We start from the raw sequence: 26,605 nt of genomic DNA on the forward strand, positions 1-26,605 counted from the left end.
CGTATAAGTTGATGTTACAAAGTCTGTGTCAAAGACTTGCCCCCGCCCCTCCCATTCAATGTAAGACTTCTAGAAAAGTCCTGGAAAATTGAGATAAGTGAGTTTACTTTCATAATACATTAGCTGGATGGATCTTTAGGAAGACCTGCATTCCTGGCATACTTAGAGGAAAGGTGATATAATTTCTACAAAAGAAAAAGATCAGGCCTGGCTGATATAGGTTCTTTGAAGACTAATAAATGCCTGTGCATAGGGGTAGACTAATGCACTTTTTTAGGTTAAAAAAGAAAAGCTTTGACAAAGTTTCATGCTAATGGATATTTTAAAAAAAAACATTATGAATTAATTGACCTTTCCAGAAAGGACAGGCACAGAGAGCGAACAAAAGGGAAGGACAGATGGTGACTCCTCTACACACAGAATATAAACTGTGGTGTTCTCTAGGGCCTGGTAGTACTTTTGCCTGTATTAATAACTCCTTGAGTTCTGTCTCTGCCTACCTGATAAAGAAATATTGTAATGATCACCTTGTGCTGGTTAATTTGGTGTGTCAACTTGGCTTGGAGAGGTGTTCAGTTGTTTGGTCAGATATTAGTCTAGATATTGCTGTGAAGATATTCTTTAGATGTGATTAATATTTAAATCAATAGACTTTGAGTAAAGCAGATTGCCCTCCATAACGTGGCTGGCTTCCTCCTATCAGCTGAAAAGCTTAAGAGAGATGATGCTTCCTGAAGAGGCAGCATTTCTGCTCTAAGATGACTGTAACATAGAAACTCTGTCTGGGTTTTCAGTATGCAGATTTTAGATTTAAGACTGTAACATCAACTTTTCCCCAAAATTTAGGTTGCCTACTTGGTGTATAGATTTTGGACTTGTCAACCCCAACAATCACATAGGCTAATTCCTTACAATTAATCTTTCTCTCTCTTTTTTTAATTCTCTCTCTCTCTCTCTCTCAACATGGTATTGGTCTGTCACCCAGGTAGTACAATGGTACAATCATAGCTCTCTGCAGCCTTGACTTTCTAGGCTCAAGTGATCCTCCTGCTTCAGCCTCCCAAGTAGCTAGGACCACAGGTGCATGTCACAATATCTAGCTAATTTTTAAATTTTTGTAGAGAAGCGGTTTCATCATGTTACCCAGGCTGGTCTTGAACCCCTGTCCTCAAGTCTTGACCTTCCAAAGTGTTGGGATTATAAGTGTGAACCACCATGCCTTGCTTCTTTTTCTCTTTATGTATCTCCTTTTGGTTCTATTTCTGTGAGAACCCTGAGTAACACACCATCCAATTGGGATTGATGTGTATTTTTGATAGAAGGACCTACGATCATTTTCTGGTGTCTCCTGATACCATTTTATCAATTCCCACTGCTGGCCCCTAAATTCTGGATAAGATGAATTAAACATTTTCTGTTTCTATTCCACACAGTGCTTCCATGGTGAACTTTCTAAAGCAGAGGTTCTCAAATGATCCTCTAAAGCACAGATCAGGTGTTCCATTTACTGGGACAACATGTTTTGATGCCAATATTAAACTATTCCAGTCAGTTCCTGATTTGAGGAAAAATTATGATCAAAATTTGTCATTTTAAATATTTTCCTCTTATACATTTTTCTTAAATCATGATGCTATTACCACCTGTCTATGCTAGAATCTAGTTTTTGGTATGAATTTAGGCCAAAATGATCTACTTACTTATTTTAAATTTAGTAGACCATTTTTTTCCTGGTATTCCACAAAGATAAACATGGCTTCCAAGTGCCAGCCACTTAGCCAATCTTGAGATCCACTGTCCTAAAACACAGCTATGAATTTATATCTCCCCCACTGCTTAAAACCCTTCAAAAGTTCCCTGTAGCCTCAATTTAAAGGAAAGCCCTAGGTCGTTCTCTCTGTACTCACAAGCCCAGCCACCAGCTCCTTCTTGCTTCTTATTGCCAGGTGCATCACTTGTCTACCCTTTCTCTGTTGCTGACCAATTTCTTTCAATCCAGATTTGCTTCTGTTCCATTCTGACAGACCATCCTGTAGTATTTGGCCAGACCCAACTATCTTATTCTCCTTTCAGCCAGTGGAAGAGTGGTTGGACCACCTAAGAGATGAAGTACAAACTTCTCAGCTTATATTCAAGGCAGTACCCATCCAGGTTCCAAACCGCCTGCCTGCCATTTTCCACTGTCCCCCGTGGTGTCCTGGTCATGCCACCATGCTGTCCTTACAGCCTCCCTGTCTTTGGAATCCCTTCTCCCATTTCTGCCTACTGAACTCTTTACCATCTTCCAAAGCCCAACTGAGAAATCTCTTCTCTCCTCAAGTTCCCTTACTCAGAATTATCCTTCCTCCCCTATATCTCCCTCTCTGCCTTTAGCAAATAGCTCTTTAGGGAAGCTCAAACCACAGTGGATATGTGTGTATGGCTTTTCTTCCCTAACAGCCTCTGCCACAGCAATATAGTCTGGTATGTTGTTACTTCTTTCCTTCACCCAAGTTTGTTTAATAAGATATTCTGAACCCATAAAAAATGGATTGCTGTGCACCAAAAAAGCCAATTTGACAAAGAATTGCATTAAAAAGCAAAATTATAAACTTTTATATTAATTGATGAGTGTCACAACTAGAAAACAGTGACTGTACTTTTAGTAGTTTTTGTCTTAAAAAACATGTAATTTGGGAGAAATTAAAGTGTCATTTATCCTAGGACAGTTATTGGCCAGGTGCTTGTTCATGGCATGATATATTAGTTCTGGGTGCAAACTTGGAGGTTTTGTACAGGTGAGGAATTTAAGGTTCACAGAGAGGAAGTGACTTGTTCACGATCGTGATGTGTTATTAAAAGAGTTAAGATTCAAGTCCAGGTTTCCTAACTCTTAACCCAGCCTTGTATTGGGTTTGTGACTAATCATTATTCTTTTAAGGTAGGGAGATACACTTCCATTTGTGTCTCTTTAAATTAAGAGAAACTCTTGACCTCTCACCCGTGAACCTACCCATGAGGCTTATTACAAGGTAAACCAGAAAGGGAGCCACATAAGTGAAGCTCGCAGGGACAAAGCCTTCTGCCCTCCCCCTTCATTCGACAGCTTCCTCACTGTTCACCCTAACTTCTGAACGCTACAATTTGAGAATCACTCCTTTGTTCCTGATTAAAATGCAAGCTCATATAAAAGAGGCACATCAAGTCTTATGAGCCATCCATGTCCATGGCTCATTTATCAGCTTCCTTCTCTTATTGAATTTTCAAAGGGCAAGGGAAGACACCATGAGAAGGGAAGAGACACAAGGAGAGGGTAGAGCCTAAAATGACAAACCTCCTAACTTATGATTTGGGGGTTGGAGTCTGTCTCTGTGGCTAGATGACTTCTGATGATGCGATGTATCTTCCTTCCTGTCTTTTCTTTTAGCCCACAGTATGCAGAAGCTGTTTTAAATATGTGGTCTTCTGAACCGTCCCCATGTTATTCTAAAGCAATGCCTCCCTCACATATATTGGTTTTCTTGTCTGGCAGGGGTAGAAAGGAAACAAATGGGATGAGATAAATTTTACAAGTGGAAAATGGTGGAAGGCAGAGGGCAGGGCAGCAATTGCCTGTGTTAGAGATGGAACGCCCCAGACTGAAAGTACGTAACTCACCTCAAAATATTTTCCATGAAAAGGAATAGCCCCTGTGCTCCCGCCCTGTGGGAAGACTGCCCTGTGGCCTAGTACAATGATGATTTACTCAAATTGCACAATACCCTGGGAGTTCCTTTGCTTTAAAGAGTGCAGATTTTTTGAAGGCTAGAATTATATTTCCTGTTTTTCCTTTCTTGTGCTTTCATTCAGTTTGTTTTCTTATAAAAAGTAATCATATCCATAGAGTTGATGTTTCTAGACACATTGAATAGGTCTAAAAACAATTGCTCACTAAACAAAACAATTTGCAAAGCAGAAGAAAAAGAAGTGAGACTCACCCAGTAAGCATGAGATCATTTTTTCAAGTTCATTGCCTCTTTTCCTCACCCAAGTTTGTTGCACCAGAGAACACACAAACCGCACCTCAAACGCTAGTTCATGCTAGAGAAGTTTGGATAAACAAAGGAAGAAAAAAAAAAAAGGAAAAATAGGAGAGGAAAGCATGAAGAAACACAATATGCTACTGCCTTAGCCCTGACCCTGAAACTCAGGACAAGAACAGACACTTGCCTGACTCAGAGTAAAGATGGGTGTGGAGACTATAGGTCACAACAATTGCTGGTCTGCTTCAGCTTAAGGTAGGATGAGTCCCTGGAAATAACAAAAAGGGGAGCTTTCTCCCAGGGCTATCACCCATGGCTCACAGTGCCCATAAGATTTTCTTGCTTTAAAGCTCCAAACTTGTGTTGACTAATACAATACTTAGTAGCTGCATGGAGTTATTTAAAGTCAAATGAATTCAATTCAGTGAAAGTAAAAATTAGTTCCTCAGTTGCTCCAACCACATCTCAAGCACTCCCTTTATACATGTGGTCAGTATCTATTGTCTAGACCATTTCCCTCATCACAGAGAGTTCTACTGGACAGCACTGCTCTTGATTCCTGGTGCTCCCAGTATGATGGGAGTCATCCACCCATTGGAAATCAGGGACTAGCTGTAAGCAACGGCTCAGGAGCACTCAGTTGCATGAGGGCCTCAGGTGTGGGCAATGCCAGAGGGATGCCCAGCTCCAGGGCAGAAGTACCATGGAGAATCCTGGGGGGGTATGATGACGGTGCCCCCTCACCAATGTGGTCCCTGTCCCAGTTGGCAAATGGTGGCCCGTCAAGTTTATGGGCAGTCTGCATGGCTATCAAGCCCAAATTCCAGAGCATATTTCAGGGCTGACTGGTGTTTACTCTCGTTAAGAATGTAAGCAGGAGAAGTCAAAAAGAAGTTCTGAGATTTTTTTCCCTTGATTAAATGATATCTAAGGTCACCTTTGGACCTAAAAGTCTATGATTCTTCCCAGCAGTTAAAAAAATAGGTGAATTGGTTTTAAAGACCATTTTATCTGTTGGAGCAGAAAGCAAAGTAAGAAATTTTTCTTCTCACTGAGACGGTTAGTAAAAAGAAAACCCACTTCTTCATAAGGTCTGAGAACTATGTAACCTAAATTTTATTTATACTCAAAATACTTTGAGTATTTGCCTGTGTTAGAGATGGAACGCCCTAGACTGAAAGTACGCAACTCACCTCAAAATATTTTCCATGAAAAGGAATAGCCCCTGTGCACCCCGCCCTGTGGGTGCTTATACTATATGTACATATAGTTACATATACTATGTCTATAAAACCTAAGTGAGTTCTTTCCTGTTGTACTTAGCAAGTCAGGGAAGAAATGGTCAAGAAACATTGTCTTTCATTAGAAGAAGACATTCAAGTAAACACAACTTCTTTAAAAATTTATTTTATTTTTAAGAGACAGGATCTCACTATGTTGCCCAGCCTGGATTAGAACTCCTGATCCTGTGGCCTCAGTTTCCCAAATAGCTGGGGCTACAGGCATGTGCCACTGTGCCTGGATTCAAATTCTTAAATGTCTTAAAAGTCTTTAAAACTATTTAGAAGTGGGGTTTTAGGTTTATAAACCAATGCAAACATAAAATAATACTAGCGTTATTTGAAACTTGTTTGTATTTTGTATAAAAATGTCATTAGAACAAAAAACATCTTTATGTCGTGCAGATCCTGGTGGAGCAAAGAACTGGTAAAGAGTAAAAACAAACTATGTAAAAATTACATTGTGTAGATAAAGCTACTTTGTTGACTTACTTCAACTGACACATTTATTAAGCAGAAGTGGTTACAGAGAATACCATGAGTAAATTGCCTCACACATTTCACTACCAGTTGGCAGGACCAAATGATTTCTGACAAGAAGACCAGGAAACTTTCTCTCTGCTAGTCTGAACAGATTATTAAGAAAGAACATGAGCTATTTCGTTAAATTTTATATCGCTTTTCTGACTCCACAAGAAAATCGGGGGTCTACAAAGGTGTCTGACTATGTGCGATTTAATCAGGAGATACAGGGTTTCTCAGGGTGCTTGGATTTTCTTCTTGGTCTTTCTGTGAGGACCTCTAAGGTTGAAAGCAGGATGGCTGCATGCTGTCTCCAGAAGTTTAATGAGAACAAGACTTCTATCAAAGGATTTAAGAAAGCGATTCGAAAGTTCAAAGTAAAAGAGAACAGGACGGTTACAATACCCTAAATTACAAAGAAAAAAAAATGACAGACTCTATGAATCGAGAATCTAACTTCTTCCCCATTCCCTCCCAGACAGCTAGCTTCTCTCCAAGGAGGGCAACCCAACCCTCAAGCCCAGGGGCTTCCCTGCAGAGGGAAAGCAGTTTACTCACAGCGCCTCCTCTTTCTGTGCACACGGTGCGACCCACTTCGCAGTCTGCACCAGCCCCAGGTGCTTTTCTGCCCCCTTGCAATTCTTTGAACCTCCAGGACCAGGGAATGGTGGTCTGTGATTGGCAGGACCCACCTAACGTGGGCTGAGCTTGCCGCTGCCTGCCCTGCCTCGCGGAGGCGGGGGAGTAACCGGAGGCTGTCAGATTTCTGCTGCTTTGGAATGTGTGACTCTGACAGATGGAAGCACCTTCACGGCCTCACTCATTGCTTTCCTGGATCCCTCCTAGTTCTGGACTTTATTGGAATACAAACTCAGGGCTTTGGTTTTGATTTGATTTGATTTGTTTTTGTTAGTGTAATTTGATCCTTACTTCTGCTTTTGCGTGTTGAAGGCTTGTTAGTCCTGACCGCTCACAGCAATGCTGATATGTGCTTACCTGTGTAGGGCCATGACCCGTTTTAGCTTCTATAACTTGAATATGCCAAATTCATAGAGGTAGTAATTGCCCAAGTAATGCTCACACTGTAGGTGTCCCAAAGACTGATTAGGAGCAAGAGATGTGGAAAGAAACCGATTGGGAAAAATTCAGGCATAAGAGAGAGGGCTCAAGTAATTATCTGATGTCCAATTCCTCCCTCCCCTCTTCTTTCCTCCCTTTCCTTCCTCTTCCCTTCCCTTCTTTTCCCTTCTTCTCTGCCTTCTGGAGCCATCACGTGTTACACATTGCACCCAGAGCATTATTTTAATGGCTGCATAACCTATCATGGTATCCATGCACCATAGCTTATTTAACCTGGGTTAGGAATAGGTAATGGTAGTAATGTTAGAATTTACTGAGTGCTTTAATCAATAGACTCGGGAGTTCCTCAAGGATCAGCATCATCTCTGTCACAGGTTAAGTTGTTCAGGAGCAGACTTTGAGATGAAATTTAATGTGAAATGTATTTGTGAGGGAGTGCCCTGAGATTAACACCCATGGAAGGGAAAAGGAAGAAACAGGACTGGGCAGAGAAAGAAGTTGAGCTGCAATATAGGTGGGACAGTCTTAAGCAGCCCTTCTTGGAAACTCTGGAGACAGATGGCCTGTCAGAGTAGCTCTGCCACCGGGCTTCTCCATGATCTGCCGTTCAATGTGGGTCGCAACTCATGATATTTAACTGGGCTAAAAGATTTGGTCCTATATACACAAACTTTTCGATCCTCACGAGGCTTTCCTCTATCATCTTTGGGGCAAGGAACCACTACAATGTTCGTCTTCTCTTCATTCCCTAACAGATCACTTATTTCAAATGGACTTTCCTATGGCAAGTCCGTTTGGCAAGGGAGGGAGTTGTAATGCAAACTGGGTGGGAAAGAGGCTGCCTCCCTACTGGAAGTTCGGAAAGTGGGTGATTTAATGCCTTTTGCTTTCTGTAGTGACCAATTTCAGGAAAAATACTTCTCAAAACATGATGTTGTCTAGAGTATTTTAAATACATACTAAAAGTCCCAGGTACTGCCAAATTTACTCTTCACAATATCCCTTTAAGGTATATACTATTATTCTCCCATTTTACAGATGAGAGAACTGAAGCCTGAGGATGCTAACTGCCCACTGTTACGCAGCCGTTTGAAGGTAAGGACTGCAATCAGCCTGTCCTCATAGCCTGCACCCTTACTGTTTGAGTACAGTTATATGATCTGTATAACTTTTAAAATGGTATAAAAATTAAAATCATAAATATGATTTTTTTCTATTAACTGCTCAATGATGTTAATAGAGAGTAGAATATTGTTCCTGGGATATGTGAGAAGCCATCTTCTGCAGTATTGGCTGGAGAGTAAGTCTGCCTGAGCATTCAGGCTCCCTGTAGAGGAAAGCAGGTTACTGATCATGTCTCAGCTTCTGTATTAAAACACCCATGTAACAAACCTACACATTCTGCACATGTACCCCAGAACTTAAAGTATAATAATAATAAAAATGTAATAAGAAAAAAAAAACAGTTGAATCAAACCTGCAAATGATGTACCTGAAGTGTTCAGGTCCACACAATTCTTTAGGGCCTCTAAAAATGACTTTTTCTCCAGTTGGTCTTGACAAATTTTTGGTCGGGTTTCCTTGACAACTTTCCTAAAGTGTGTATATACTTAGGCTTTTGACCTTTAATGGGTCTTCTCTCTTACACAGCTATTTTTTTTTCACTCAAAAATAATTGACATCCCCATATTTCCTTCAGCTCCTAGAGATGATAAATACTTAACTCAGTTAATATGTTTAGATTATGGCCATGACAAGATGACTTCTTAAAATATGTCTGGACCTTTTCCAAGAAAGGGACATCCCAGCATTAGTAGACTCTTGCATTTGGAAAGGATTTTAGTTCATTTCAAAAAGCACATATGGTTATTATATGGAATTATTGTATGTAATAACTATATACCAGTAAAAAATCATTTAGCCCAAATTTCACCCACTGAAGAAATCCCTCAGTGATATCTTTGATGTCCAATATTAAGGGGCTACTCTATAAATCATTGTGTTTATTGTAGAGATATTGTTGAAGATGTTGTGTACAACCTTATATTTTGGGTCTAAAAGGTCCCAAACATTGCTGGTATCAGTGTCTGGGAGTGTTGTGTACAACCTTATATTTTGTGTCTAAAAGGTCCCAAACATTGCTCGTATCAGTGTCTGGGAGAATTACTCTTTTCCTAAGCAACTGGTTTGTTTTATCTATCTGCATTTTAAACTTCAACCAAATTCAATCTTGCCTCCATTCTCACTACTCCATTGAAACTGCTTGTCAAGTTACAAACAACCTCTACTTTGCCAAATTCAGTGTACACTTTTTCTTTGTTTTTATTTATTCTCACCCAGAAGCAATAAGTACAGTGGATTACTCTATCCTTCTTATAGTGCTTCCCTCTTCTGCTTTCCACAAGATCATATTCTCTTTGTGCCTCTCCTATATCTCTGGCTGTTCCTTCTTATTCCCCACTGTTGTCTCTCCCTAGGCCTGACCAGTTATGTTAGAAGGTTCTAGGGCTTGGGTCAAGCACTTAATTCTGAGTCTAGCTCTGAAACTGCATTTCTATCAGAAGGAGTTAGTCCCCAATACCTTCACTCATTTTTGCTACTTCCTGGTTAGTTCAAGAAGATAAACAGCTCTGTCTGGATTTAAGGGTTATAGTGAAAATTGCAGGCTTTTGTCTTGTAAACACAGTGGTATTTCTCTGCTTTTACCCTGGAACCTTCTTTTTTTTTCCTTGGCCACCCGTTTTTAAGGAATACTGAATTGGTTGTGGTTCTGAGAATTTTTAAGAGCATAAATCAGATTTTGTTGCTCCTCTACTTAAAGCAGTTCAGTTCAGCTTTAGCACTCAGCATAAGGGCCAAACTTCTTATTAGAGCTTACAAGTTGCCCATGTATTATTTTCCAAATTCTTTAAGTACTGCTTTCACTCCATGTATACTCCAACCACATGGCTTCTGCATTTGCTGTTCCATTTAATGGAAATCCATTTTTCCTGGCTGTTCCCGGGCTGACTCCTTGTTACTCTTCAGGTGCAGCTCAGCTCTCACTTCCTCTGAGAAGCTTTTTCAGATTTCCCTACCTAAAGTAACCCTGCCCTCTCCACTCCAATTACTTTCTCTCACATCACCTTGTTTTATTTCCTTCATAAACAAAATCAAAGTCTGCAGTTGTTCATTCATTGTCTTTCTTTCTCTGCCCTTGCCAGCTAACCCAAATTAGCATCATTTCTAATGAATACAAAAATTTCTGATTTGGGAGGTTAAGGGTGAATTAGTTCTCCTCAGTCCTGGAAAAAAAAAATTACATTAAGTTACGCTTGAGAAGAGCCAAAAGTGTGTGACCAAAGTGCCAGTTATACGAAGGCATCTGCATTTAGTAAAGTATTGCCTTATTCTCTGCTTTTAAAACAACATTCATCATATTATTCTGATAAGATGAGTGTATATCTATTTTAGAAAACAAAAAGAATCTATGCTTCCCTACCCAGTGATAAATACAGTGAATATTTTAGTGTAGAATCATCCATTTAGGAACTATCCGAGGGACTGCTATGGGTAGATACAGTTCTAGCATAAATAACATACACAACGCCCCCCCCCCACCCTGCCGAGTACTTCCCATCTTCTTTGCATTTCCCCCCATTTAATTATCCTGCTCATTTACAGTTTTCTAAAACAGTTATTCTTACTCAACAATATGGTGTGGACATTATTCTATGTGATGTTTTACGAAATGATTTTAAAGGATGTATTATTTCCCACCATATGAATATGCTATTATGTGTTTAACTGAATCCCTGGGTGGAAAATTCAGGTTACTTAAAATTTTTCAATATTACAAATAATGCTGTCAACAATATTTTTGTACATAAATTTAAAGACATTTATTATTTCCTTAGAACAAATTCTTAGAATTAGACTTCCTGATTAAAGGGCATGCTCATTTTAAAGTTTCATTTATGCAGTCAAATTGTATTTCAGAGGGTTGTAAAATGTAAGTGTGTGCTCCCCTCAATAGTGGAAGTAAGTGTCCATTTCTCTATACTTTTAGGTATGTTAGATACTATATTGAAAAAACAATGTCTACAAAATATAATTAGTATCTAATTTTTGTTTTAATTTTTATTTCTTTGCCTATTTATATATTTCCTTTTTGTGGCCACAAAGTAGGTGCATATATTTTGGAGTACATGAGATGTTTTGGTATAGACATGGAATGTGAAAGAAGCACATCATAGGGAATGGGATATTCATCCCCTCAAGCATTTATCCTTTGAGTTACAAACAATCCAATTACACTCTTTTTTTTTTTTTTTCTGAGATGGAATCTCACTTTTGTTTCCTAGGCTGGAGTGCAGTGGTGTGACTCGGCTCACCGCAACCTCTGCCTCCTGGTTTCAAGTGATTCTCCTGCCTCAGCATCCCAAGTAGCTGAAATTACAGGCATGTGTCATCATGCCTGGCTAATTTTTTGTATTTTTAGCAGAGTCAGGGATTCTCTATGTTGGTCAGGCTGGTTTTGAACTCCCAACCTCAGATGATCCCCCTGCTTTGGCCTCCCAAAGTGCTGGGATTACAGGCATGAGCCACCGTGCCCAGCCCCAAATAATTCTTTAAGTTATTTGAGAATGTACAATTAACTTATTATTGACTATAGTCACCCTATTGTGCTGTCAGATAGTAGATCTTAGCCTTCAACATTTTGACATTAACAAGGTTTTGACATTTGTTGATTTTCTTTCTAGATGATTTGTCTCATGTTGAGAGTGGAGTACTGAAGTCTCCAAATATTATTGTTTTGAAGTCTATCTCTCCCTTCAATCTAATAATATTTGCTGTGTACATCTGAGTGCTCTGGTGTTGATTGCATATAGGGTTAGTATTGTTATATCCTCTTACTGAGTTGATCCCTTTGTAATTACATAATGACTATATCTCTTTTTATTGTTTTTGACTTAAAAGTAGTTACTCCTGCTCATTTTTTGTTCTTTGTATGGAATATCTTTTTCCATCCTTTTACTTTCAGGCTATATGTGTCTTTATAGGTGAGATGAGTTTGTTATAGGCAGCATATAGTTGAGCCATGCTTTTTTATTCAGCCAGTCTGTATCTTTTAGGTGGAAAGTTTAATCCATTTACATTCAAGCTTATTATTGATATGTGAAGGCTTATTCCTGTCATTTCATTAATTGATTTCTGGTTGTTCTGCATATTCTTAGTTCTCATTGTTTATTATTTTGTTTTTGTGGTTTTCTGTAGTGGTATCATTTAGCTGTTCCATGTTTATGTATTTTCCCTATCTGTGAGTTTTATATTTTCCTTTGTTTTCATGATGGTAGATATTGTCCTTTCACTTCCAGGTGTAGGACTTTCTTAAGCATTTCTTACAGTGCCAGTCTAGTGATAATAAATCTCTCACCTTTTCTTTGTCTGGAAAAGACTATTTCTCCATCATTGACGAAGGAGAACTTTGCTAGGTATAGTATCCTTGGCTAGCAGTTTTTTTTTTTTTTTTAAGCACCTTGAATATATATCATCTCTATTCTCTCCTGGCAGGCACAAGGTTTCTGCTGAGAAATCCACAGTTGGTCTGATGGGGACTCCTTTATAAGCCACTAGACATCTTTTCTCTTGCTGTTTTTAGAATTCTGTGTATTTTTTTTTTTTGACAGTTTGACTACTATGTCCCATGGAAAAGACTTTATTGAATTTTATCAATTCAATACAATGGGTCCCTGGGTTTCCTGTATCTGGATGTCTAAATATCCTACTACATTTGGAAAATTTTTATCTATTGTTTTCTTAAATTAGCTTTTTACCCCTTTAGTTTTCCCTTTGCTTCCAGAATGCCAGAAACTAGCATATTTGGTCAATTTATGTTGTCCCATGTGTCACATGGGCTTTCCTCACTTTTTATTCTGTTTCCTTTATTATTTTCTGACTCAGTCATTACAAAAAACCTGTCTTCAAATTCTGAGATTTTTCTTTTCTGCTTGAGCTAGTGTATTGTTGAAACTTTCTAATACATTTTCTATTTCATTAAATAAATTTTTCACTTCCAGAATTTCTATTTGGTTCTTTTTTATGATACTCTTAAATATATTTCTTGTTAATATCCTTAATTGTCTTTCTGATTTCTTTGTATTATTTTTCAGTATTCTCTTGTATCTCACTGAGCTTCTTTAATATTAATATTTTGAATAATTTTGGGATTTTGTAAGTTTCTTTTTAATTGGAATCTGTTGTTAGAGAATTATGTACCTTTGTAATTATATTTCCTTACTTTTTCATCTTACATCATTACCTTGATATCTATGCATTGGATGTAATATCACTTCTTTCAATTTTTAAAATTTGCTTTCATAGAGGAGGACTTATTCCTGAATAGGTATCTATGGTATTCGTTGAATATGACATTTTGGCTTTGATTCTGGTTGTGTGCAGTATTATGGCCTCTGTATGACTTCTTTGGGGACTAGTACACCAGGTGTGCCAGTCTTTGAGTCCCAGTCATGGCAGCAGTAGGTGAAGAATGACTTTTTTGGAGCCTCAGGGCAGTATACACTGGTGCTGGTGTTAGCAGGTCAGGCAGGTGGATTTTTGGGTTTCCAGACAGCTTTAGGAGTGGCAGAAATGGGCTGGGCAGGTGGGCAGATTCTCTGATCCCTGGGAAGTGGCTGTGGCATGGTGATGGCAGTAATAGTGATGGGACAATCCTCTGGGTCCCAAGTGGTCTGTGTTGGTGTTGGTGGTTATTGCAGTCAATTGGATGGGCCCATCCACAGGCCTGTAGGTGGTGCATAAAGGTCTGTGTCAGCTGTGGTGGTAGCAGCAGCCTGGCTGGTCCTGGCCTCAGGTTCCTCGGAGGAGTGCTCAGCTTACAGTCTTGGTAAACTGGGCTGATTGATCCCAAGGCCCCAGATGGCATGGTTGGGCAATGGGGATTGGAAAGTAGACCCAGGCTAAGTGGATCTGTCCTCAGGCTCCCTGGTAATAGCTCTGATTGGGGAGATAACCAGGCTGCCAGTGGAATGCTCAAGTGGAGGCAGCAGCAATTGTGCTACTGCCCTTCTATTGAGGAGGGCATGATTGCTTTCAGTGGGAACAGCTGTAAGCCTGCAGCTGGAGGGGCACATGCTTCTGTTTGGCTTCAGCCCCAGTGACAGTAACTTGTGGTAGCAGCAGCTGCAGGTAGTGGAGTTTGTGTTTGGGATGCATAAAAGTGCATAGTTACCCCTCTGTTGATGGTTGGGGTCACTGCTGATGGCTACTGCCTCTGCCCTGGTGGCACCTGCTACAGTTGGAGAATCTTAGTGGGGGCTCCAGGGATGTGGAGATAGCAAGGGCTGTTGAGCTTCAGAGCAGGATACTGTCGAGTTGGGGGCAGGGTGGTACCATCTATAACTTCATAGAATGTGGAGGTTTGTGGGGTTCAGCATGAGGTTCCTTCTCTGGAGAAATTTGTGGTCTCCAGGGAATTGTCTATGTTGGTTTCAGGGCCTGTGAGGGTCAAAAGTTTCTCCCATGGCTAGGATAGAAGGAGTCCACAGTGGAAATGTGGACCACTGGGGATCTCACAGTTATCCATTCCCCACATTGAGGAGTCTTTCCAGGTTCCCAGCTGATCCTGATAGAGCAGGCTGCCTCACTTCCCTCTCCTTCCTTGCTTTCTATCACTTTTCTGTTGGATTACAGTGTTCTCTCTTAGACCAGGGGTCCCTAACCCACAGGCAGCTGACTGGTGCCTGTCTGTGGCCTGTTAGGAACTGGGCCACACAGCAGGAGGTGAGCAGCATGAGTAAGGATTACTGCCTGAGCTATGACCTCGTCAGATCGCAGTGGCATTAGATTCTCTTAGGAGCACAACACCTACTCTGAACTGTGCATGCAAAAGATCTAGATTGCATGCTCCTTATGAGAATCTAATTAATGCCTGATAATCTAAGGTAGAACAGTTTCAGTTAGAAACCATCTCCCTCACCCAGTCCATGGAATATTGTCCTCCATGAAACCATTTATGTTAGTTTTTTCTTATGCTGCTTTGAAGAAATACACAAGACTGGGTCATTTATAGAGGTTTAATTGACTCACAGTTCTGCATGGCTTGGAAGATCTTAGGAAACTTACCATCATGACAGAAGGTGAAGGGGAGGAAAGGCATCTTCTTCACAGGGTGGCAGGAAGGAGAAGTGCTGAGCAAAGGGGGAAAAGCCCCTTATAAAACCATCAGACCTCATGAGAACTCACTCACTATCACAAGAACAGTATGGGAGTAACCAGTCCCATAATTCAATTACTTCCCATTGGGTCCCTCCCGTGACACATGGGGATTATGGGAAACTACAGTTCAAGATGAGATTTAGGTGGGGACATGGCCAAATCATAGCACCATTTCCCAGGTGTCAAAAAGTTTGGGGACCACTGTCTTAGACAACCTGGAAAAAGTGTGATCATCCCCTCACTATTTTGGTTCTTTTTTTGTGGAAGAGGTGAGTACCAGATGTACCTACTTAGCCATCTTGAGGCCGCTCCTCCATAGTTTCTTCTTTCTTTTTCATGTCACTTATGTAATTATTTTTCTTAGTGATTTCTACCTTTGCTATTATGTTTAGAAAAAGCATCCCAACTCAAGATTTCATATTTTTATATTCTTTTATTTTTTTCAGTTTGTCTCTTTCCCCATTTGACTGTTTTTTGTGTGCATATGTGTAAGTATGTTGTTATGTATGTAGAGTTTTATTGTTATATAATATGGGGTACATCCAATTGTACTCATCCAAATAATTAAACAACAATTATAGCAACATTTATTGTATGGATAGAATTAAATTGTATGGATGTGCTACAATTTATTTGACCAAAGTGCAGTTGGACAATTATCTCATCTTTTTTCTTAATATAAAAACTGGACACATTTTTTTCCCTATAAAATTAATGAAGTTCAGTGCAATTTCTGGAAGTGTAGCTTGTCTAGACAAGTGTAGCTGTCTAGAACTGTTCACAGGTGGAACAGTTCTGGTGATGACCAGCTTTGGCTCTAGTGGTAGGTTATTAAAACAGTGTAAAAGTCATTGGAAAAGAAGAGTTCTTTAGATACTCATAGCCTACTTCTCTGTATCTGCCAATACTGAGTTTAGAGCCCTCTAAGGTTCTCCCTCCACTTAGCTACCCTTGTGAGTTCTCAGCAGTGTCTTGTACTTTAGTTTACCTGTCATTGCTATCCCATCTACTTTCTGTTTTCAAAAATCCTAAAAATCTCTGGTCTCTTTCCCTTCTGCCTTTAAGTATTACCATAAACTTCCTTCCTTTTGTAAATCTTTACTGTAATCTTAATGGAGTTTGAGGAGAATTCTTTTTCTTAAAAAAAAATACTCAATTAGGCAATTTATTCTGCCTGTTGGAATCCCCTAGGTGTTCATAATAGGCCACACTACTACTCTCACTTGGTGTTAGATAGTTACAAATTCTGCCAACACTATAAAAAAAAAATAGCCTGAGACCCTAAGGAAGGTGAAGGAGAAGAAAGGCACCTTCACACACTGGCACACTAACAATATTAGCATATTATTTGTCACTTATGTAAACAGTGTTTTCTGAGTTTTATCCTTACAAATAAAAATACAACGTTTTCTGAGTTTTATCCTTACAATGTTTCCAATCAAAAAATTGACATGAAGATTAAAGCATAGGCACAGAATCATCTGAAACCATACTTGCCCACAACCCTATACACCACATATATCTAGGGATATATGAGCACAAAACACTAACAGATATAATTACACTTACATACTCATAACTTATTCACAAGAATAGGTGGTTTAGAATAGAGTTATTAAAGAGGTTAAATATATAAGAGCAAAAGAAGATAGGTGGAGAGAGTGGCTGAGTAGAGCTGAGAATGAGTTACTAGTCATGAAATACTAGGAGGTTAATTTTAAAAATAAAGTATATGCAAGAGACCAAAGACCAAAGAATAAAACAAGGGAATTTGCAAAGAGTAGGGGAAATGGATAATTCTCCTGGAAGGCTAAGATACTTTTATTTTTGTTGGTTCTGAGTTTCACAACTATTCTTCTTCTTCCTTGTCATATGGTGAAACTTAAAATATTAACCTCCATATTTCTTTTTAAAAAATAGCTATATTTGTATATAATTCATATACCATTAAATTATCCTTTTGAAGTGTACAATTAAGTGGTTTTTAGAATATCTGGAGTTATGCAATCATTACCCCTACCTAATTCCAGAATGTTTTCATCACGCCCAAAAGAAACCTCATGCACATTAGCAGTCACTCCCCATTACCACCTTACTGTAACCCCTGACAACCACTAATCTACTTATGTCCCTTTGAATTTTTCTTATTTTGGACATTTCATAGAAATGGAATCATAGTGGTTTTCTATGTCTGGCTGCTTTTATTTGACATAATATTTTCCAGGCTCATACAAGTCATAGTTATGTATCGGTACCTTATTCCTTTTTATGGCTAAATAATAATCCACTGTATAAATGTATTACTATTTTTTTCACTTTGAATTAAAACATTTCTTGATTGTGTTAAAAACGCATAATGTAAAATTTGCCATTATAACCATTTTAAAGTGTACAGTTCAGTAGTGTTAAGTATATTCACATTGTTGTGCAACAAATCTCCACAATGTTTTCATCTTAAAAGACTGAAAGTAAATCCATTAAAATGCTCCCTTTTGCCCTCCTCCTAGTCCCTGGTTATCAGCTTTCTACTTTCTGTTTTTGTAAATTTGACTACTTTAGATGCCTCATATAAGTAGAATCATACATTATTTGCTTTTTGTGACTGGTTTATTTTATTTAGCATAATATCCTCCAGGTTCATCTATGATGTAGCAATTGAAAAGGTTGCCTTCCTTTTTAAGTCTAAGTAATATTCCATTGTATGTACAGACTACCTTAAAAATCAGTTCATCAGTTGATGGATATTTCAGTTATTTCTATTTTTTTTTAGAAAAACATAGAAAAACATAGCGGCCGTTAAACATGTGTCACCGGGCAGGCAGTGCCTCTAATACTAATAATGCTAGAGGTGATGTTTTTGGTAAACAGGCGGGGTAAAGTTTGCCGAGTTCCTTTTACTTTTTTTAATCTTTCCTGGTTGCATGCCTGTGTTGGGTCAACAGTTTAGTTAATGGTGTATTAAGTTGTGGGTTGTAATGATTAGACTGTTAACTAGCAGTAGTTGTTTCGGTCTGGAATAAGCTTATGCGGGGAGAATAGTTTCATGTTACTTATACTAACATTATTACTTCTATTAAATAATAGATTGGTCCAATGTGTTTTAGGAGTTCAGTGAAATTAATGGAATTAGAGGGTGGGTGAATATTGAGCTTGAACGCTTTCTTAATTGATGGCTGCTTTTAGGCCAATTATGGTAATGAAATGTTTTACTCTCTATAGTAAGGTTTTTTCCTAGGGTCTAAAGAGCTGTCCCTCTTTAGATTAACGATTAAATTTACGAGGGGATTAAATGGTTCTGTAAGTAAATTTAAGGTTGAACTAAGATTCTGTCTTGGACAACCAGCTATCACCAGGCTCAGTAGATTTGTCGCCACTACCCATAGATTTTCCCACTATTTTGCTACATAGACGGGTGTGCTCTTTTAGCTATCTTTGGGTAGCTCGTCTGGTTTCGGGGAGCTCTATTTAAATTCTCTGTATAAAGTTATTTCTAGTTAATCCATTATGCAGGAGGTATAAGGGTTTGTCTTTGCTTTTTTATGCTTTGTTGGGTTTTGTCTTTCCCTTACGGTACTTCATCTATTGCGCCTGGGTATAATTTCTATCACCTATACTTTTATAGTAAGTAAATGATTTGGTTATTAAATTTGGATATTAGTATAGATAAATAGGGTTTGGGCTAGGGTTAGCTCAAAGCGATCAGTTGTTGTGAGATCTTCCGGGTGTAGGCCGGATGCTTTAATTTAAGCTACACTTTGATTCATCCAAGCGCACTTTCCAGTACGCTTACCATGTTACGACTTATCCCCTCTACATCAATATGAAGTGGCTTAATTGTTAATATACATCTACATGATGGTTGAGGAGGGTGACGGGTGGTGTGTGCATGCTTAATGGCCTTGCTTCAATCAAGCTCTCTATTCTTGATTTACTGCTAAATCCACCTTGGGCCTTTAAATTTCATAAAGGCTATCGTGTAATTTTTCTAGATTAGAAAATGTAGCCCATTTCTTCCCATTTCATTGGCTGCACCTTGACCTAACGTTTTTATGGTAATACTTCTGCTTACTTTATGATCTTTAAGAAGTTTGCTGAAGATGGCGGTATACAGGCTGAGGGCAAGAGGTGGTAAGGTTTATCGGGGTATATCGATTACAGAACAGGCTCCTCTAGACGGATATAAAGCACCGCCAGGTCCTTTGAGTTTCAAGCTATTGCTTGTAGTGTTCTGGTGAGTAATTTTGTTAGTGGAGTTATTGGGGTTTAGGGCTAAGCATAGTGGGGTATCTAATCCCAGTTTGTACCTTAGCTATAGTGTATTCAGGAGCATTAAAGCCACTTTCGTAGGGTATTTCACTATAACCGGGGTTTTCTACAACTTAGTTATAGGTTAGCTTTATTGAAGATAAGACCTTAAACACTCTTTACGCCGGAGTTTTATTAACTTGAGTTAATCGTATGGCCGCGGTGGCTGGCACGAAATTGACCAACTCTATTATCAGTGTAGCTTAGTTAAACTTTCGTTTATTGCTAAAAGTTTGTCACTGCTGTTTCCCGTGGGGGTGTGGCTAAGCAAAGTGTTTTGAGCTGCGTGTATGCGTGCTTGATACTCGCTCCTCATGTTTTGGTGTTCTAGAGGGCATTCTCACAGGACAGTGGATGCTTGCATGTGTAATCTCGCTGAGGGCTAATAGAAAGGCTAGGACCAAACCTGTGTGTTTATGGGGTAATGATTACCCGTCTAGAGATTTTCAGTGTCTTGCTTTAAGTGTTAAGCTACATTAACTTAATTAGGATTTAGTGTAGGTATGTGGTAATAGGTTATGTAAATTTTAAGGTTTAAATTTATTACTGTGTAATGTAGATACGTTTTCTGAAGGATAGAGATTGAGGTATGCGATAAGTAATTTTGTGTAGTACTATTTTAATAGATGCGGGTGTTATGGAGTGTATAATGTTATTTGGTTTACTGATTTTGTAAATATTTAATTGTTAATGGTAAAATTTCTCTTTATGACACCTGCCTCAGAAAATGTGAGTTAAGTTGAAGGGTTGGAGGGTTAAATTTTGGGTATAGTGCTGGCAATTATATATTATGTCCTGAAACCATTGACTGAATAACACCTTAGTGGTCGGGATGGGGGCCAAGACATTCAATTTAAGTGCGATGATAGCATAAGGCATGGCAATACACAGACAGGTCCCACAGGACGGGGGGGCGGGACTCCTACCGGAGCCTACGGCAATGCTGAGGATTTCCCTCCCCGCCCCTTTCCCCACCCAGGCACCCTATGCATCCAGTGACGCGATTAAGAGGGTGATAGCGCTACACCATCGTGATATCTTATTTAAGAGGAACGTGGACACGATCTTGGTGAGATGGCCCTGAGTTAGGAACCAAATGCCAGGTATAGTTTCAGTATAACCAAGCCCTGTCTATATGGGCCTGGAGCCAGAAGAGCCGCAGAGGTGGGCGGGTTGGTGGTTTCACGGAGGATGGTAGATTAAGAGACCAAATATACAAGGGGATATCCATGGTTAGAAGGACTGAAGAAGTAGAATGTGCTATGTCTGATCAATGACCTAATGTACAAATGTACAATTAATGATTCTATGGGCTGTACAATATCCATGGTGTAAATATTTGCAAGTGGGTGTATGAGTTTAATGTGTTACAGTCCAATGTGAAATTACAGTTCTTGCTTATAAGCATGTCCTTTGATATATTATGCACGTTTTGACCTTATGTGCTATGTATAATTAAGCATGTATAGTACTATGTATTATTCATGGGGATAAACACTAATGTACTAATTACATAGGGGTGGAGGAATCGTGTATGCTTTTAGAGTACTTTATGGTTATGCCATCAAATAATATATATATATATATTAATTTACTAGTAGTTCAGGGAGTAGTTTAATATAGAATTTCAGCTTTGGGTGTTGATGGTAGAATTGAATATTCTTTCCCTGATTGTCCTGGGGAGTTGGTACGCCTCCTTTTCTGGTTTACAAGACCGGGGTAATTAGATATACTACAAGGACGTTATCATTTAAGTAGTTTGTTTTCAATTAGGGCTGATAGGGGGATTAGGGTAATAATAATAAGGAAATATATAATGGATGCTGTCTGGCCAATGGTTACAAAGGGATATTCTACTGGTTGGCCTCCAATTCATGTAAGTGTTAGTAGGTCGGCTACTAGGGCCCAAAATAGGGCTTGGGTAATTGGTCGGAATATTATGCTTTGTTGTTTGGATATATGAGTAGCGGGGATAATTATAAGAATTATAATAGATAGTAGAAGGGCTAGGACACCCCCTAGTTTATTGGGGATAGACCGTAAGATTGCATATGCAAATAGAAAGTATCACTCTGGCGTAATATGGGGTGGGGTATTGAGGGGGTTAGCTAGCATATAGTTATCTGGGTCAGTTAAAAGATCAGGAGCAAATAGGGTCAGGCTTGTAAGGGGTAAGAGAAGAATAGTTAGTCCGAGAATATCTTTGGTTGTATAGTAGGGGTGGAATGTAATTTTATCAGGGTTGGATATTATTCCTGATGGGTTACTTGAACCTGTTTCATGCAGAAATAAAAGGTGAATGGTTGCTAGGGCTGTGATAATAAAAGGTAAAATAAAGTGGAAGGTAAAGAATCGTGTGAGGGTAGGTTTATCTACTGAAAAGCCTCCTCAGATTCATTGTACAAGGTCATATCCAATATAGGGGATGGCTGATAAAAGATTTGTAATAACTGTGGCCCCCCAGAATGATATTTGGCCTCATGGTAAGACATAGCCTATAAAGGCTGTGGCTATTGTTATTAATAGTAGGATTGCACCGATATTTCAGGTCTTCAGAAAGAGAAAAGACCCGTAGTAGAGGCCTCGGCCAATATGGAGAAATAAGCACACAAAAAATATGGAGGCACCATTGGTGTGTAGGAGGCGGATTATTCAGCCGTAGTTAATATCTCGGGTAATATGAGTTACTGAGGAGAAGGCGGTCGAGGTGTCTGGCGTGTAGTGTATTGCTAAGAATAGGCCCGTGGTAATTTGAATTGCTAGACAGGCACCTAGAAGTGATCCGAAATTTCATCAGGAGGAGATATTGGATGGTGTGGGGAGGTCAATAAATGAATTATTAATAATTTTTATTAATGGGTGTGTTTTGCGGGGAGAGGTCATTAATATTCTTATAGTTGAAATACAACGATGGTTTTTCATATCATCAGTCATGGTTATAATCCATGTGGGAATAATGACATATGCTTTATTTTTATTAAGCATTATATTGGTAATAGGGTTTGTGGGGTTTTCCGCTAAGCCCTCACCTATTTATGGAGGGTTGGTGTTGATTTTTAGTGGTGCTGTGGGTTGTGTGCTTACGCTGTATTTTGGTGGATCTTATATGGGGCTTATAGTTTTTTAAATTTATCTGGGTGGTATAATGGTTGTTTTTGGTTATACTGCAGCAATAGCAGTTAATGAGCACCCTGAGACGTGGGTATCAAGTATTGATATTTTAGGAATATTTATATTGGGCTTAGTAATGGAGACAACAGGAGTATTATTACTGGGGGGTGATCCTAATAAAATGGTAGAGGTTGTTGTTAATTATAATACTGTGGCAGGTTGAATAATTTATGAGGGTGAGGGGCCGGGGTTAATTCGTGAGGATCCTACAGGCGCTGCTGCTTTATATGATTATGGTGTTTGGGTTGTTTTAGTTACTTGTTGAGTGTTATTTATGGGTATGCATATTGCAATTGAATTAACTCGGGGCGGGGGTTAAATTGTTAGGAGAAGCGCTAGGATGGGTGGAATAAAGAAGGTTAGGAAGTAGAGTTTGATTAGGCCTTTTTGAATTGATGTGGTTGTAGCTATTGAAGTTTGTATTTGTATTGTTGTTTTTGGTATGGACTTTTCTAGTCAGAATAGGTCTAGTAGGGTGGAGGTGAAATTTTGACTTGTGATTAGGTTTAAATGGGGATTTAGGCGATGAGTAGTGATTGAGTAGAAGCCTAGTATGTTAGAGAAGTAGTAAGTTTTTACTGGGGTGCTTAGTTTTATATTGTTAGTTAAAAAATTAAGTTCTACTGCTATGAGGAGTCCTAGGGTAGTTATGCTTAGAGCTATAAGCTTAAGGTGGAAGGGTATAGTGACTTGGGAATATGTAGTAGGAGGAACACAGTTAGAAATAAGAAACCCAGCAAAGATACTACCCATTGCTAGGCGATTAATTGGGTTTATTAGGAGGTGATTATTTTCGTTAATTAAAGTAGAAGTTATAAAGCAAAGGTATCCTGTTAAGGTAAAAAATATAATGCGGATACTGTATATTGCTGTAAGGGAGGTGGCTACAAGAGTAGTTGTAAGGGCTCAGGCGTTGGTATATGACGTGTTGATGGCTTCGATAATTAGATCTTTTGAGTAGAAGCCTGTAAGGAATGGTGTTCCTATAAGTGCAAGGCTGCCAATAATAAGGGAGGAGGTAGTGAAAGGTATAATTTTAAATAGACCTCCTATTTTTCGGATATCTTGCTTGTTATTGAGGTTGTGGATAATGGATCCTGCAGATAGAAATAGTATGGCTTTGAAAAAAGCGTGGGTACAGATATGGAGAAAGGCTAAGTGTGGTTGGTTAATGCCGACTGTTACTGTTATAAGGCCCAGTTGGCTTGAGGTTGAGAAAGCCACAATTTTTTTTATGTCATTCTGTGTTAGAGCACAGATTGCCGTGAATAGGGTGGTAATGGCTCCTAGTGATAAGGTGAGTGTCTGGATAAGCAAGTTGTTTTCAATTAGGGGGTGAAAGCGGATAATTAGAAAAATACCTGCGACAACTATTGTACTGGAGTGAAGCAGTGCTGATACTGGGGTGGGCCCTTCTATGGCGGAGGGAAGTCATGGGTGGAGGCCAAATTGGGCTGATTTTCCTGATTTTCCTGCTATGAGCATTCATAAACAAGATTTTTGTGGACATATATTTTCAATTCTCTTGGGCATATACCTCTGTATTAGTCTATTTTCATATTGCTATGAAGAAATATGTGAGACTGGGTATTTTATAAAGAAAAAGAGATTTAATGAACTCACAGTTCCACATAGCTGGGAAGGTCTCACAACAATGGAGGAAGGAGAAGGAGGAGCAAAAGCATGTCTTACATGGAAGCAGGCAGGAGAACATGTGCAGGGGAACTGCCCTTTATAAAATCATCAAATCTCATGAACACTCATTTGCTATCATGAGAATGGCATGGGAAAATCTACCACCATGATTCAATCACGTCCCACCCAGACCCTCCCATGACACATTGGGATTATGGGAGCTAAAATTCGAGATGAGATTTGAGTGCGGACACAGCCAAACCATATCAACCAAGGTGTAGAATTACTGTCATGTAATAATACAATGTTTCACTTTCTGAAAAACTGCCAAACTGTTTCCCAAAGTGGCTGCACCATTTTATATTCTACTAGCAGCATACGAGGGTTCTAATTTCCCCACATCTTCACTAATACTTGTTGTCATTTTGATTATAGTTAGTGTAAGGTGATATCTCATTGTGGTTTTGATTTACATTGTTCTAATGACCACTGGTGTCATATTTATTCTTTAAACAGAAGAAGGGAGGAGAAAGATTGAGGAAAACTGCTCTAGTAGCTTTGCTATTACTGTGAGGAAATCAGGGTAGCTGGGGAATGATTTGAGGGAAGGCAATCAGAATTGCTCAGGTAAAATCCAATATTACTGTTGATAATAATATTACTAAAATAATCAGGGCTAACAATGCCCATTATTGTTATAAGTGTTGTTATAAACATCTCTAACAACACTTGAAACACTCATACCTCATCTATATAAATAACCTATTTTTCATAAGCTTCTTTAAGGATTTCTTCAAGGGAGGTCATGTATTTTGATCTCTGGTTACTCTGACACTGAAACATTTACTTCCCTTTTATTTGACATACTCATCCATATCCTCTGTCAGTTTTACTCCAAAAGGGCCAATTCTGAGACTCCTCTTTCTCTTCTGCTTGACAGTTAGTTCCACCCAGGTACTTTAGTGTTTACTCCTGGGCTGGGACTACTTCCTTCCACTTAGGGACTAAGAACTGAATACACTTTTAGCTGATTGATCTTCCATATTAGATAGCTCTTTCAGTAGAGAGCCTGAGTCATTGCATATGAAGCCTGATCTTCATTTTCTCCCTTTTCTTCCTAGACAAACATCTTTAGACAGGTTCACTGTACCATACAGAGCCCATCCCTCTGATCCATTGCCTCATTCTGAAAGGTCAAAAATGACAGTTGTGAAAGGCATCCCAGAAAGCCAACAGGAAAGGCTGAAGTGGCTGGTGTGGTTGAGTCTCAAGTGTTCTGCTTTAAGAAACATGTCAAAATTGTCTGGTCTTAGGATTGAAAATCAGTGAATGAAATTTAATCATTAATTTCATATGTTGTTGATAACATTTGAGTTTTTGAACACTAATATTATTGGTCCATTTATCTTTGGATGATTTTATTCAGCCATCTAATTGGTATGACCTTAGTTGTATAACTCAAACTTTTCTCAAGGTATATGCAAGTTTATCAGCTTCACCTAGTTTTTCCAGCCCACGGTCAACAGGGCTACTTGTATGTTTGAATGAGAACAATTTATTGAGTTTGACCACATGTACATTTTCAGTTGTGGACAACTGAAAAAAAATACAAGTAATCTTTGAAATTATAAAGCAATTTTTACATAATTATAAGAAATGAAAGATATAAAAAAGTAGAATTTGTGTGTGATTTGTTCAAACAGAAGCTAAATTTATTGTAATTCAACCATATAATTGTAATTCATACCATTGCATCAACTGAACAATATAAAAAATCAAGTCTCCTGTAATATTCAAACAGAAATTAAATGTTAAGTTCATATCACAAAAGTAATATCAGATGATCATCTCAGTTACGATCTTTGGGCAGACACCCTCATACCAGACAGACCAAGTTAAGGCTTTTTCCATTAAAATACCAGTTAAACTGGTTATACATTCCACATGATGTAGATACTCTTTAGGGGATAAAGGTAATGAGAAAGTGACATTCTGCCTCACCCACAGGTGTGTACAGAGCAGCACAACATGCTTGAGTTTTGCTGTAGGTTAAAAATCAGAAGTGATCTATCCATAGGAAAAGATTAGAATCACATCCACTAATGGCAGAGTATAACAAACAAAGTTTAAGAAGAAACAGCAAAAATAAAAGAAGAAATATTGCAACATTAATCTTTCATTAAGAGAAAAAATGCTGTTATAAATTCTTTTTCACACATTTTCTGATTAGATATTTTGTAAATAGTTTGGAGACAGGTTTGTGTGCTTTATAAGAAGTACATATAAATTGCTAGTTGTGATTTGTGAACTTATTATTCAAGGATTTCAGAGAATGTGTATTGAAATACCAATGTATGCATAAGTATAATGTGTATGTTTTTGTGTAATTGTTCA

The 26,605-nt window shown here is 38.7% G+C and overlaps 2 protein-coding genes and 1 pseudogene across 3 annotated transcripts in view; 1 reads left to right on the top strand and 2 right to left on the bottom strand.

The window, feature by feature from the left end:
- UPK1B (uroplakin 1B) overlaps nucleotides 1–6,501 on the bottom strand; it is a 28,606-nt gene extending 22,105 nt beyond the window's left edge. Inside the window, exon 1 of one of the 2 annotated variants that reach the window (XM_032298996.1) lies at nucleotides 6,362–6,501. The gene's annotated coding sequence lies outside the window, so the exon portion shown is untranslated. The remainder of the gene's footprint in view (nucleotides 1–6,361) is intronic. The other variant, XM_032298997.1, reaches the window with a different exon arrangement.
- B4GALT4 (beta-1,4-galactosyltransferase 4) overlaps nucleotides 1–25,781 on the top strand; it is an 83,768-nt gene extending 57,987 nt beyond the window's left edge. The window contains exons 7-8 of the transcript XR_004275439.1: nucleotides 7,922–7,978; nucleotides 25,333–25,781. The gene's annotated coding sequence lies outside the window, so the exon portion shown is untranslated. The remainder of the gene's footprint in view (nucleotides 1–7,921; nucleotides 7,979–25,332) is intronic.
- On the bottom strand, nucleotides 22,678–24,061 carry LOC116565363 (annotated as a pseudogene).
- Nucleotides 25,782–26,605: the final 824 nt, after the last annotated feature.

This window comes from Sapajus apella, unplaced genomic scaffold (genome assembly GCF_009761245.1).
Source record: "Sapajus apella isolate SASKATOON/1434 unplaced genomic scaffold, GSC_monkey_1.0 scaffold40, whole genome shotgun sequence".
In the NCBI taxonomy this organism is placed as follows: domain Eukaryota; kingdom Metazoa; phylum Chordata; class Mammalia; order Primates; family Cebidae; genus Sapajus; species Sapajus apella.